The following is a 15,102-nucleotide window of genomic DNA, read 5'->3' on the forward strand; positions in this document are numbered from 1 at the left end:
TGAGGCTGAAATCTGAAGAATAAAAATATTTCCACTACAAAAATGAAAAAAATGTTTGAATGAAATCTAGGTTCATCGCATGCCTAAGATCTCAAGACCCAAACTACATTTTTCTTCCATAAGATCACATGGAGTGAAAATGAGTCAACGTTCAATAGGATCTTTGTTTAAAAGACATCAAAGGAATGCTGACAATCTCACCATTTCACTCCTCTTCTTATCATCTGTGTAGACATAATATGCTCTATTTTCAGGAAGCCTAGAGCATCTTATAAATTTTTGGTACTCCTTATGGAATGTGGATTGTGTAGTTATTGGCCCTGAATGTATAAACTATGAATTAAGTGCTACTTGAATGGAAAATTATTTGAAGAAAGTACACCATGATTCATTTCTAATGAATGCTTTTATATGTCTCTGCAAATGTATTCACCCAAAGAAGTTTTCATAGAAGCAGGCCAAGAAACTATTCTTTCTTGTGATATTTTATCTAGCAATTTTTAAAGTAAAATAATTCTCTAAAGCTAAGAAGTTTTCTTTTATTATCAAATAGCACACATAGAAATTTCCTGTGTCTGGTTAAAATCTTACCAGATAACCAATTGAAATTAAAATATTTTCTAACCCACAAAAGCATATATTCCACAAAGACCGAGAACACTTGATAGATACACAAAAACATGAACTAAATGCTTTGATAGTCAACCTACCAGATGGAACTAATGAAGACCTTACATCCTTTTAAAAAGTGAATGTCACCCAATATTTATATGAGTAAACTTTTACACTCTGACTTCTTGGGGTTTTGTTTTGGTTCAAGGTTTCTGTGTTTCGTTATAAAGACCTATGGATCTTTAGTCTTTATAATAAAAACTTAAAAACCACCAAATAAAAATAACTGCACATCCTTGATTCCTAGTATCTGGGACTCAGCTCAGTTGGCTGACGGTTATGTGTTTGATAAAGACTTATGGATCTTGTGTATAATAAAAATAATTTAAAAAACAACAAAAATAATCGCAAATGTGTGGTTTCTAGTATTTAAGACTCAGTTCAGTGTTCTTCGCTGATCATTATGTAACATTATCAGAGACAGATTTTTGTGCTGTGCCCGATTGCAGAAGAGCTTCCCTGCTAATTAGAAAGGTGAGGTCTAATCCAAAAGACAAAGATCCAGTAGCAAATAGTGTCCAAAGGGTGATAAAATTATCCTTGTTTTAGGGAGTAAAAATTTGTGACAATTTAGAAAACTGGATTGTACCCAGAGCATTTGGTTGTAGTTGCAGTTTTTCAAGTGATAGATGATGAAGGATGGGATTTAACACATTGGGCGCTGAGATAGATATGGGAAATGGATCTAAAAAAATCTCTAGATATAACTGATACTCTATATATGGTTTAAATAGAAAGAATGGGATATAGAGGGGGTTAGTATAAAGAATGACATCAAATGCCCTGGCTGAGGAAGCAGAGCCAATGATTTTAAGAGAACAAGGGAGGTAGAGAATGATTAGGAGATGAGAAGTTCTGTTTTAGAAGTGCCCAATTTCAGGTACCTATAATCAAAGATGGTTACATCAAACAGGCAATTAGAGCTTTAAATTGTGTAAAAGAAAGTCTGGACTATAGTAAGAACTATTTCCTTTCTCTTTTCCTGATTTTTCCCCTTGAAAGTTTATAGGACAACTTTGGGAGATGATTCCAATATCCGTGGAACTGAAGAAGGTGAACTTAGGGCTGCAGTGGCTCTAATGATGCCTTATGGTCACTATTATTCCTTTAATTAGACTAATTGAAGGTTACACATTTAAGTCCCTCTTGCTCTGTCCTTCCTTTGGATTTAAAAAGTTTTGAATGCTCTCTGATCATATATCCTCTACCAATATTGAAAGACAGGTGCAACTTAACTGTAGAGGCCAAAGAAAGATTTGAATATCCCATTACCTTGAGTCCCAAAAATGCAGCTACTTCCTTTTATACCATTATTTTCAAAGTCTGAAATTGAAAATGCTTTAATTTCAATATGGTTGAATGGAAACAGAAGTAAATGAGTGCTGAACCACTTTTGTTCCCAGCAATTTTTCTCATAAACTTTGCTATTAACATTTTGTTTTAGCATTATTTTTTCAACCCTTGGCACGCACTTACGTGGGTATGCATGTAGCATTCTTTTTCTGACTTAATCTTCACAATGGTATTAGCATTTGGTAACTTTTTAAATTCTTGCTTTACAGATGGAAAAATAAATCTAAGGATATTACAATGTTAAGTAACTTCTTCAGGGACACATAGCTAGTGGGGGTTGGAATTTAAACCTACCATTGGAATGAACTATGCTTTGTTATGCTTAATTACCTAGTTGCAGAACACTGTACTGAGTTTTTGCTGAAACCATATCAAATCTAAGGTAGCTTCTAGGTTTAACATCATGAATCTATAATATACACAGCTGTAGAAGGAAAAAATTTATAGAAAAGACTCAAGTAATTAAATAGACATTTTCATTAAAGAAAGTTTCTATGTTTGTGGTTTGTGGGATGAAAAATGTGAGAGTTACTCATCACTCATCAGCCTTGGGAAGATGATTATCATTGGCTTTATTTCTGGAAGACTTTAATGTTGGAGATGAGATTTAGAAAACCTTTGAAAAAGAGGAAAGAAGGTAGACTTTAAGTAAAAGGTTGTTCCAAGAATAATGAATGGCATGAGTGAGAATATAAGTGAGAAAGGCATGGTAGGGAATAGGGTAGGAGGTGAGAGTATAGAGGGAACAGTGAGTTCTTTACTCCTCCACACCTTGTATGTGATAATTAATCTAGAAAGACAGAAGAGAAAGGAATGGTGAGAAAGGGTGGGCAATTACTTAGGCAATCTAGAGAAGCCCTTGAATTTGATCCTTAGAGACTGGGCAGAGAAGGAAAAATTTCATGGCCTTTACCACAGTCAAGGAAACAGGTTCTAAAAGCAGAACTTGGACCTGTGATTTGATTGGGTAGCCAGAAGGAAGGAACAGTTATAGATGTATTAAGTCCAAGTATTCGGTCACATTCACAGAGTAATATACAGAAAACATGAAATAGGCTGCTCTCCCTGCAAGGGCTGCATTGCCATAGGATAGATACTGCAGGAAGAAACTCAGCTGTAAGAAGCAAAACTTTTTACAATGAAATATAGCTGGTTAAATATATGTTATAAGTAGGTTATAAGCAGCAGCTCTGCATCAGACAAACAATTTAGGTCAATTCTGTTAATCCCTAAAGCCAAGTTCCCTAAGGCTGGGAATTTGTTAGAAATGCAGAATCCCAGGCCTCATTCTAGACCAATTGATTTGAATCCACTTTGAGAAACATTGCCCTAAATTCTCTTATTTTTACTTCTCTCATTTATAAAGCAGGGATAATGGCTTCAGTATAAGGTTATGTCAGAATTAAATTAATTGATATTCTCCCAGGGTTTAGTAGGGTATTTGGCATAGTGGGTGTCACATAATTGGAAATTAATGTATTAATATTAATAATAGTATATACTGAAGAATTATTTTTAAATCTAAAATAGAATTTATGGGTCAGGTACAGTGGCACATGCCTGTAATCTCAGCACTTTGGGAGGTTGAGGCAGGTGGATCGCTTGAGCACAGGAGTTCGAGCACGGGCAACATGCTGAAACCCCATTTCTACAAAAAAATAAAAATAAAAAAATAGCTGGACATGGTGGTGCACACCTATAGTGTCTGCTACTCAGGAGGCTGAGGCAGGAGAATGGCTTAAGCCCAGAAGGTCAAAGGTGTAGTCAACCATGATAGCGCCCCACACTCCAGCCTGGGCAACAAGACCCTGTCTCAAATAAATAAATAAATACATACATACATACATACATACATAAAATTTAAAAAATGAAATAGGAGGCATGTTGTTGTAAAGACTACATAAATCCCACTTCAGAATTGGGCATTTTAATTTCTATTCCGTACACAGAGTTTCACCATGTAGGCTACCAATTGTTTATAATTCAACCTACATTTAGAAGAAAATGGCCAAGTGGATGGATTGATTTTGAATGGTGCCTTGGTTGGCTGAATTTTGCTGAAGGAATTTTATTACATGTGGTTTCTGAATCATTTTCGGTATCAGTGCCTAAGAAAGGGAATTGTGAGCCAAAAAACTAATTGTCAGATTAATAGAGTTCTAATATGTAATACAAATATTATGCTAATGAAATAAAAGTGCAGACCTGCCTTTAATTACTCAACCTGTCTCTCCTTGGGACATGCAAGTGTTTGTCTTATTGCTCAGCTTTAATCTGTTCTCACTATTCTTGATCAGGTTTGTAAATGGGTTCAAAGGACCTTTAGGCCTGACAATATTTTAATCAACCCCAAAATCTTTCCTGCTTCAGCAATATTATATAAAATCACAGCACTCTGGATTCCCAGTCCACCTTCATGTCTGCTTTTTCTTAATTATCTAAATAGAGAAAAACTATTTGCAACATCGCAATCTCTATACTAGACCATATCTCCAAAGAGAACCTTAGTCCTGATGCCCTTACAAAGGAAAATGGGGCTAACATAATGACAATAATGCTGCTGATGAGGATGGTGATGATGATGACAATGACAATTATAACTACAGTAATAATAACTTCCAACGTTTATGGTGTGTTTAATTCAATCTTCTAGTTTGGAATACTATTTTCACTCCTTATTTTTATTTTTAGTGGAAAACCTCTCTCTTCTGAATTTTAGAGACATATCCAACTGCCTACTCAACATCTTTAACTTGGATATCTGTGAGGCATCTCAAAACTAATTTATACAAATAATTGGCTTCCTGTAAGATACTGGCCCTCCCATGGTCACTCCATCTTCATAAATGACACTTCCATTCTAAAAACAAAACAACAAAACTTGAAGTCATTTTTTTTCATATCTCATCCCATTTGTCAGCAAATCCTGGCAGTCTTGTCAGTCTGATGTTAGCAACCATGTGGTCCCCCATTGTGCAACTCACAATGTTGAGTTTTGCAGAAGGAATTGTTACTTGTATCTTTTGTGCCATTGGGATATCAAAATAATTTTTAAATTATGAGCTGCATGGAATCTACCAAGGGACAAAGGTGTCTTCAATAGTCACAATTCAGAAAATAGAAAATGTAATGTAGAATGTGCAGGTAACGTTAGCAATTAGTAATAGGAAAAAGATTCAATTCACAGTAATTTAAGTAATTTAGCCTTCAAGAATTTCCTGTAGGCCCAGAATATTTTGAATGTGTGTGCACATGTCTGTGTGACAGTAGAAAAAAAAAGTATAGAAGTGTTTGGGAACTCAACAACAGTTTCCAACAACAAGCACTTATTAAATACTTAATGCTTGTCTGGTACTATGCATTAAGGAAATGGAAATACAAAGATGAGTGAGACAAAGTCTATATCAAGGAACTCTGACTCTAGTAAGAGAGTCAAGGTAGTAAATAGTTTAAATAATCATTAACTCAACCTTGCAAACTTACTGTAACTGTAAACATTCAGAGCACTATTCACTGGTGGAAGCAACTCCAATGGATGTGGAAGTGAATCAAACTTATATGGTAAATTTTCAAACCCAACCACCATAAATAATAACAAACATCACACAGAGCTTGTGATTTGTCATATCCCGTAACTGTTCGTATTTCTTGGAAACCAAAGAAAGAGCTCTGGAAAATCTAAGGAGTTATCTTTTTAAATCTCCACATACCTGATGTAGCAATGCTGCACTACAAAATATCACCTCATGGTGAAAGGGTTTCCAGAACTGATGTTAGATAAAAGTCTCTATTAGGTTTATTTCCCAAGAGTGTCTGTTGTTTTGGGTGACCCATTCTTTAAAGACATGAACACTGCATTGAGTTATTCCAGAAAATCAAATAAGCTACAGAGTGATATAGTGCTCAAAGCACTAAACTCCTCATGAGTTCAATTCAAGAATGACATAGGAAAGATGGAGCAGCAGGACACAAGCCAAGCTTTAGAAACTTTTCTCATATTCACTTATGTTTTAAAATATATTTATCACTGACAAGAAAATGTTTTTACCAAAATACAATCATCATGGAAACTAAACACAGTCATAACACAAAGCCACTCTTTAGATTAAATAACAATTTTTATTCATCAAATATTTGAGTACCTACCATGTTCCAAACACTGTGAAGGGATACAGAGATTAAAATAATTGGCCCCAGTGATCTAAAAGTCGATAGATTAGTGAAAAACATACTCCTAAATAAAACAACGCATAATATACTTGGATGGGTGTAGGTACACAGTGTAATAGATGGTCTATCTCAAAGCTTCAGTGAAGCTGAGTTTGAAAAATGGAAAACAGTTAAGCTTGCAAAGAAGTAATAGAGTGGCTGATCTAGAAAAAGAGAACAGTATTTTTAAAGGCATAGAGAATTGGAAAATTCACTGAGAGAGCAACTTCCCTGTTTTCTAAAATCTGGCATTCCTTTTTAATTGTTGCCTAGTTATGACATTCAGCAGAAATAATAGCCATTGGGCAGTCAAAATGATTTGTTATGGTAAACAGAATGGGAGGAACTCTTATTCCCTGTCTTTGCATATGAGGCTATAGTTTTAGTACTAAATTCATTTTTTCTATCTTAGGTAATACAATAGGCAATATTTCTTAAAAATATGATTTTCATTAATCTTGTGGATTGTTGAAACTAAAGGATATAAAAGAATACTGATTCAAATCAAATGTTTTAATAACTCATAATTTACTTATTCATATCACAAGTATGATTGGAGGGCTTACAGAAACCAACCACTGTGCCAGACTCTAGAGATACAAGGATAAATACACATTCTTAACCACCAATACTCAAAAATCGAATGGGTTTTCAGATACATTTAAACAGATCAACCTTTTATGGATTTCCAGTCTTTAATCTGTTTATTTTCAACCTTTTATCTTTCAGATAAAAGTGTAGCCAATGTAAGAAGAGAATAAATTGGTAAGAGAAGCACGAATGAAGGTGATCTGACAAGAATATATAAATATGGAGAGAAACAGTGAAATCTGACCTAGCTTTTGAATAATGAAAAAAAAAAGTGGTGAAAGTTGTTCTAGGCTAGCAAATAGCATAAACCAAGAGAGAAGATGTAAAATGTCAGGGATTGTTACGGAAATTCCATGTAAAAGCTGATTTGCTGCAATACCCGAAAAATCCATATGACATAAGATGTAGGCAATAACTCAAAATTTATTTAGACTTTCAACGTTTTGTGTTCTTTTTGTCTTCACTGACAACCAACTGTCAGCCAAAAAGCATGGTAAGATTGTATCCTCCTTTATATGGCTCTGGGATTTTAAACATCCAATTAAAAAAAAATGCTTTTGGATATAGTTAACAGCTGCTGTAAGGAATAAGATTAGCAAATGAGTTAAAATGTGCTGCTGAGGGTTAGTTAATGCATTATATCAGTGTTAATTAAGGTATTATTAAAAGGCTGACTGTTGTCTCTTGTATTCCTAGAATTTACACACACACTTCATTAATCTTTGCCCTCCCTGTGGGATAAGCCGTTGCACCTGTTCATCTTCATGAGCATGAGTATCGCCTGCAATATAGCTGGCATGCAGCTCAAGACAAGCATGGATGATACGTGGCAAATCAAAGAGAAAACGTCCTGGCATTTGATAGGGATTTTACTTTCTCTTCATTTTGGTGATAGACCCTGGCTTTTTAAAAATTGGAATATAATTGTAAGACATACTCATTAAATTCCTTTTACCATCATCAACATCAAACATCCATTTTGTGTCCCAGGCATATTTTCCAAGATTTAGAATTTAAAGCATGTGATAATTGTACAAGTTTAGGGAGGATGTCTCTATTTTACACCATGGAAAATATGGCTGATCAGAGAACACATGAAACAGAGAAGTAAAATATTGGCAATGTAGACAAACAAGAGCATCATGTGCGGAGGATTTTTTTGTAAGCATGGGAAATATAATCTATCTAGAGATCCTTAGAGGTAAGACTTTAGAGCTTTGAAGGATAAAATAAAGTAATAATAGTTATTGTTTATGGAAGACATACTCCATCAGACACTATTGTTATGAACTTCAGATGTATTATTTCATGCGATTGCTATTGGTGTTTATTTAAAGTCAAAATTTTCCTTTATAGTTGTAAAGCCTAAACTCCAATAATTGTTTTGCCCACTATCTCACAGCTAGCAAGAGGCAGAGCTAGATTCAAATGTTAAGGGAATCTACCTCTACAAACTGTGCTCTTAGTGACTGTGTTGAATTACTTGTTTATTTGGTAACAACTGGCTACTAGAAGAATTCCAACCGTAACTTTCAGTCAAAACAATTGACTGGGCTTTCAGGGACTGTAAACACAGATTACATGGATCATGATATTTTTCTTCTGTGATGATTGGCTTATTAACTTGTAGTTGCTAGTAGCATGAATTTCAAGGCAGATTGGGAGCCTAAGGGGTAATACCTTGTCATTCAGGAAGGGTTTACAGGGAAAATACTTGAGTTCCCCAAGCTCCAGTTTGGTCCTCAATTTTGTCATGTCTGTTCAAAAGTGATCAATCCTTTGATTCAGAGGGATTCATTCTGAAGAGATAACTATGCCCATTTAATAATGTTATGTTAAATGCAATCGTAAATCTTACGAGGATGGCCCAGGTTAGCTGAGTAGCATGTTCTTGTCCTATAGCATACTGTAATAAAAGAAACTAAACTATAATCTGAAAGTTGCTTAATATTCGTGGAATATTAGTATTAGCAAAAGGAGTTGAATCAACGTGTCCATCTTTTGGAATATACCTTCCAAGTAGATAGAATGCAAATGATCAGGGCACAAGGCTTCTCCCAGAACAAAGGGAAACACACCAACAAAAATCTTGCTTTTAGCCTCCTCTTCATTCTGGGCTTTAAACAGGTCACTTAATTCTTTTGAAAAGTTGTAGCTTTCAGAAATATATTCAAATTCCAATTGTATATTTTTGAAGTTACATTCTTGTCATTATGATTGTACCCAAATGGTTGCACATTTTTAATGTGTCATTAAGTCCATTGCTTTCATTGATCTCAAACTCCATTTGTTTTGGGATACTTTTTAAGAATGGTTTCTTGGAGGTGATCTAGTGTAGTTTACCATTCATGTACTTTCAATATGTTAAGAAAAATGACCACTGCATGCCACCATAATATGAGGTGAGCATGAGTGGTAAGTACTTCAATATGCATCTCTCCCACTACAAACTACACAGGAGTTCTATTTGAAAAGTAGCATTTCACTCATGGCTAGCACAGTGACCAATGCACAGCAGGTGCTCCCAAACATTTGTTGAGCAAATGAATGTAAGCCATGGTAATTTTCTGTCTCACTGTGATTTTTTAATTTACTTTTTCAAAATTGAACTATTGTAATTATTTGTCTTATTATAAAATGACTTCATACTCATTGCAAAAACTTCCACCAATACAGAAATATATAATGTAAAGAATAAAAATCTGACAAAATCCCTACTTCTCTCCTAAGACGTGATTATTTCCATTTAAAGGACTATTCTTCCAGTCTTTTTCTGTGGTGTGTATGTAGTTTTTACATGAGTGAAACCATATTATTTGGGCAGCCTTTTTCTATTTAATATGATGTGAAGAAATTTCAATGCCAATACGTATAAATCATCTTGTCCTTTTGATGCCTACTTAGACAGCCATTGTATAGATGTTACAATTTGTTTTACTACTTAATTGACGTACATTTAGCTTAATTTCAATTGCAAACAATGCTCTTGCAGACCCATTTATGTGTACTTTTTCAGTATTTATGTAGATTTCTACTAATGGCATAGCTGAATCAAATAAATGCCTGTCTTAAATGTTGGCATATTTTTTTCAAATTTATTTCATAAAGATTTTACAATTTAAACATCCACTAACAGTTAAGGAGTATCCTCATATTGAAGTTTAATATTTCCATACAGTGAAAAGTTTCATTAACCTGTGAAATTAGCCTCTATGTTCGCCTAAACTTAATACTCTGATTAGTGAGATAACTCACATAAAGGAAGCATAGTAATTGAATATGAGAAGGTAATAGCAATGCCCTTTTGATTTATAGGTAGATTTTTTAAGGCATAAGTGTTTAGAGTCTCTGAGGCAGTTAATTAACAAAAATCATTGATAACAATGATTTGTAAACATTGTTTGGAAAACAACGTTTTTGAAAACCAGTACTTAAGATTACAGTGTATTAGGCCATGGAATTATAGGTTTTTAATCATAAAATAAGCTCTTTATAAGTTAAGGGTGATCTAAAACTGTGAAGATGAAGAGGAATAATCAACCATAACCATTAAAATAATTAAAACTTTCCACCTTGATGACTTTAGGCCCAAGTTTCTATGAATATTTATCCAACTGTACCCCATTCTACTTCTGCTGTCTCTCATTATGAATTTTATAACAATCAAAACAATAACAAAGTTTCAGAAATATTTTCTATGCACAAACCATACATGTATCCTTGTATCCTTTTGTTTAGGAGCCTTCTGTAGATTTCCATGGATACAGAAAGTTTGGCAATAGTACAGATGTTAAAAACATATGCCGGGAGAAAAACAATCAAGCATTACTTCAAGGAAAAAAAAAAAAAAAAAAAAAGCTTGGCCAGGTTCATGTGTGTAATACCAGCACTTTGGGAGGATTGCTTGAGCTATACACTCCCAGCAGTCCCAGCTACTGAGCCAGACAGGAAGTTGTGGGGAGTTGAGGTAGGGGGATAGCTTGAGCTGAGCCCAGGGGATGGAGGCTGCAGACCATGATTGCACCACTGCACTCCAGCCTGGGTGACAGAGACCCTCTTTCAAAAAAAAACGAAAGAAAGAAAAGAAAAAAATGCATTTAATCTAGAATTTTGTAATGATGATGAAGTGGTACTTTTTGGGAAGCCCAAGAGTTAAAATGGTAGGGTTCACAAGAAGTATCAGGTAGTAAAACTTTACAGAATCCACACCAGGCTCCTTTGCCATTTAACTAATTTATCTGATTGTGACAAACTTAGGATATTGGAAGATATAATGACCTCCAATGTGAGATATTACAAGGGAAGCAATTCACATAGTCTACATGAAAATTCCAATACAAAGGTTAATGGCACTCTATTTCCTTACTCAGAGGAAGCTCTTCCTCATTTCAAACTAGGTTTCTTGTACCTCAGACCTATTTTCACTTGATCAGTCCTGAATGGAAAGAAAGCACAGCTGGTCACATCTCTACTCAATAGCCATGACAACCCCTCAGATTTTGTAAGCCTCTGGCTGTTTCTATATGACATCAAAAACAGGATACAAAAAGGAATATTCTTGAGGAAAATGGTGATTTCATCAGGCCAGAGTTCCTCAATAGCAGTGCAATGGAAATTTTGTGCCACACGATTATTTGTTAGGAGGGGCTATCCTATGCATTATAAGGCATTCAGCAATAAGTATTCTTGTATGTGATGCCGGTACTACCTCTCCATTTTTTACAATAAACAAAAGTCTGCAGACATTATCAAACGCCCCCTGGAGGGCAAAAATTGCCCATCCTCTAGTGAGAACCATTTATTATTGTTTGAGGGACAACTACTCAGTCATAATTGGCAAGGGCCATGTTTTTATGCCAGACAAGGTCTTGATGTCCCTTCAGTTGATCAGTTGGATACACCTAATATGGAATCCCAGGTATCAAGAGATAGAAAACACTGTTGTAGTTATCATCAGGCTGTTTCCAATGTTCAAAGATAAAGTTGTTTGTTTTGAGAATTTCTTCATTGAGGTGCTACAACAGTAAGCACCTTCCAACATGCGTTAACTGTTAACAGTTAACATATAGACCGTGATTCATTTGCCTGCTTTGTAACAGAACTTCTGAAAAATAATCCCAAGAGTTTTAAGCTATTAACTCCTTGTTAACATTTAGAGAGGCACATGGGACCCCAGAGACATGTGAACACACACTTAAATCCTATCAGAGATGCAATATTTCAAAATTAATCATCCTCTTTATTTTTTTTGTTAGCACTAAAATTTAAAATCCCTACACTGACATATTAGTAAAGGGAGGAAGGGAGGCTCACATTTGTTGGGTCACTATTGTTTCACATGCTTTACATATATTAATGTATTTAATCTTCATATCAATGCTATTAAGCCACTAGTATTATTCCAATTTCATTAAAAGATGAAGAAGTTGAGACTTAATAGGTTTAAATGAATTGTCCAATATAAGACTATAGGAAATGACTGACATATGCATCCATCTTAGATCTAACTTCAAAGCCAACATTCTCTCTCCAATATTATGGAACAGTATTTTATTCAAAAAGTCAAAAAAAAACATGCCAAAAGTCTTTCTTGAAGATTCTCATTTGTGAAGAAAAATATTACATGAGATAAAATTAAAATCACTTTGCTCATAAATAATAGTTCTTAAAATATAAAAAGAACATTTACAGGTCTGAATGATATGATAATGAACACACATTTTAAGAATTGAAATTTAGAACCATTTAAAATAGAAAATGAATTCTTAGCCAAAATATCCACTCCTGGAAAATAAAAAAAGGAACATAACCAAAAGGCATTGAAACTAAATCACTTCCTGAGCCATAATGAGCTTAGGTTTTTAATCAGACTAATGAGAAAAGATCTGTAATTCAGCATGGCTCATGAGTCATACCATAAAGTTTCTCCCTACAGTTTCATGGCAGGCCTTGATGTATCATTCATTAGGTACTGGAAAAGTAACATTTTCAAGAACACAATGAACTGCAGACAGACAGGAAAAACAATGAGGAAGCAGCCCTGGTCCTCCCTTCCAAACTGCCCTTTACTTCTATCAGTGTGCTCTCATTCCCTCATCTCCAAGCTGTGATTACTAGCTCTGGTCTGTATTAATCTGGTGAATCATCGATGATGGCCTTGGAAGTCTTGATCCTCAAGACCCATATAATAGAAGTGTAGGATGGTAATGAAACTCTAGTGGGGAAAACATGCAATCAATTAACTCTCAATTACGTGCCCTCCCCCCACAACCACCTGCAGGAGATCAAGACATAGATTTTTAAAAACTCACTGATATTTCTCTTTAAAAGGTCCGTGCAATATGACCTCAAATGTTCTAAGTATGCATCATCTGTGAGTGGGAAAAGCATGGAACTAGTGGTCTGGATGTGAAAATGTACCGTACCTGAGCAATTCCTGTAATTTAAAGACTAAGATAATGCAACTATGAACTGAAGCCAAAAAGGATCTAGGAAACCCAGAAGACCTCCTAGAGGGAGAACCAGTAGGTTGGGAGAATCTTTAAAACTGAAAGATAGGTACAACAGAGACATATGATATAAAAGCAAAAGACAGAGTTTGGCATGAAAAGATATGAAGTACTATTGGGGTCCACTACGTTTTAGCTGAGTGACCCTAGAGGCAAGTCTAAATTTCCCCAAACCTCAATTTCTCCATCTGTAAATAGGGATAATGAGAATCCTATTTCACAGGTTTCTTTTAATAAAATGAAATAATGCATCTGAAATAAAATGAAAATTCATTTCATTGTTTATATTTACAGGTGTTATTTTATAATTAAGCTTTACTGAGTATACTTTTATTATAAGAGGCATGGCCATCCTCTCACTATTTAGCAGATACTTGGCTTTTCTATCAAGCTTTCATGTATTCTCTAAGGCTAGGAGAAGAAAGTTTATTTTTCATAAACTTGTCTGATTCCTGGAGCAGTCCAACCACAATCTTTTTTTTTTTTAACTCCCTCCCTCCTCTTCTGCTTTTGCTCCCCCTCTGCATTAGTTTGTTCTCACACTGCTATGAAGAAATACCTAAGATTGGGAATTTATAAAGGAAATAGGTGTAATTGACTCACAGTTCCATCTTGCTGGGGAGGCCTCAGGAAACTTGCAATCTTGGCAGAAGGCAAAGGAGAAGCAGGCACCTTCCTCACTGGGTGGCAGAACAGAGTGAGAGTGGAAGAGGGAAAGGCCAGACACTTATAAAACCATCAGATCACCTGAGAACTCAATCACTATCACGAAAACAGCATGGGGAAAGCCACCCCCATGATTCAATAACCTCCACCTGGTCCCACCCTTGACACGTGGGGATTTATGAAGATAACAATTGCAGGCCAGATGTGGGTGGAGACAGGGCCAAAGCATACCATTCTCTTTCTCCTCCTGCTCTTCCGTGTCCTAACTCCCATCCTCCTCCTCTTTTCTCTTTTTTCTTCTCTCTTTTTTTTCCCCATTTGCAAATTCTTTATTTTCTTGGCCGATGCTCCAATGTTCTTTCAGATTCCTGCCTCCCTCCCTTGGAAACCTCTTCCAGGGCCGTAGGCTTAGCTGTAATTACAGTCATGGCCATAAGGGAGCAGCAGAATGCAAAGGAGCATCGCTGGAGCCTGCAGAAAGCTCAACAGGAGAGCCCAGCTAAAGCAGGAGCCTGGGCCACCAGCTCCTCTGAGAAGTCCCTGACATCTCAGAAGCCACTGTGGGACAGTGGAAAACGAACGGTCATTAAAGTTAGAAAGACTTGGAGTTTGAATTATTTTTCAACTGTGTAATCTTTGGAGATACTTAATCTCTCTGCCTTGGATTTCATTATTTAAAAGATTAGGATATCATCAAGATAATTTTGTAAAACATTTTGTGTGCAAAATAACAAACATGGTGGCTGAGTCATAAAAGATATTTAATGAATATTTCCTTGTCTAATTTTTCACTATCACATTTGTGTTGAATTTGGCAATCTTCACGTCAGGCCAGCCTAACTCAATTTACCAATCTGCGGACACACCTACACACCCAGGTAGCTTACCAGCTCCCAATTAGCCCAATGTACCTCTATTTCCAACTCCACTTCTATAGAATTTGAGTCTTCTCCACAATTAACTCTGACCTACCAATGACAAGGAGTCAGCTTTCTAACAATCTTGGATCAGATATACAGTAAACAGCAAGAAGACTAGTTTGATAGGGTGGCTCTTATATAGCCCTCAGTGACCCCACCTGTTGTTACTCAGGACCTAGTGT

At 35.6% G+C, this 15,102-nt stretch overlaps 1 long non-coding RNA gene across 1 annotated transcript in view; it reads right to left on the minus strand.

The window, feature by feature from the left end:
- LOC134736997 (uncharacterized) overlaps positions 1-14,034 on the minus strand; it is a 227,597-nt gene extending 213,563 nt beyond the window's left edge. Inside the window, exon 1 of the long non-coding RNA XR_010121512.1 lies at positions 13,938-14,034. This is a non-coding gene — a long non-coding RNA (uncharacterized lncRNA). The remainder of the gene's footprint in view (positions 1-13,937) is intronic.
- Between the last annotated feature and the right edge of the window lie 1,068 nt (positions 14,035-15,102).

The sequence above is a fragment of the Symphalangus syndactylus genome, chromosome 6, assembly GCF_028878055.3.
Source record: "Symphalangus syndactylus isolate Jambi chromosome 6, NHGRI_mSymSyn1-v2.1_pri, whole genome shotgun sequence".
NCBI classification, from domain to species: domain Eukaryota; kingdom Metazoa; phylum Chordata; class Mammalia; order Primates; family Hylobatidae; genus Symphalangus; species Symphalangus syndactylus.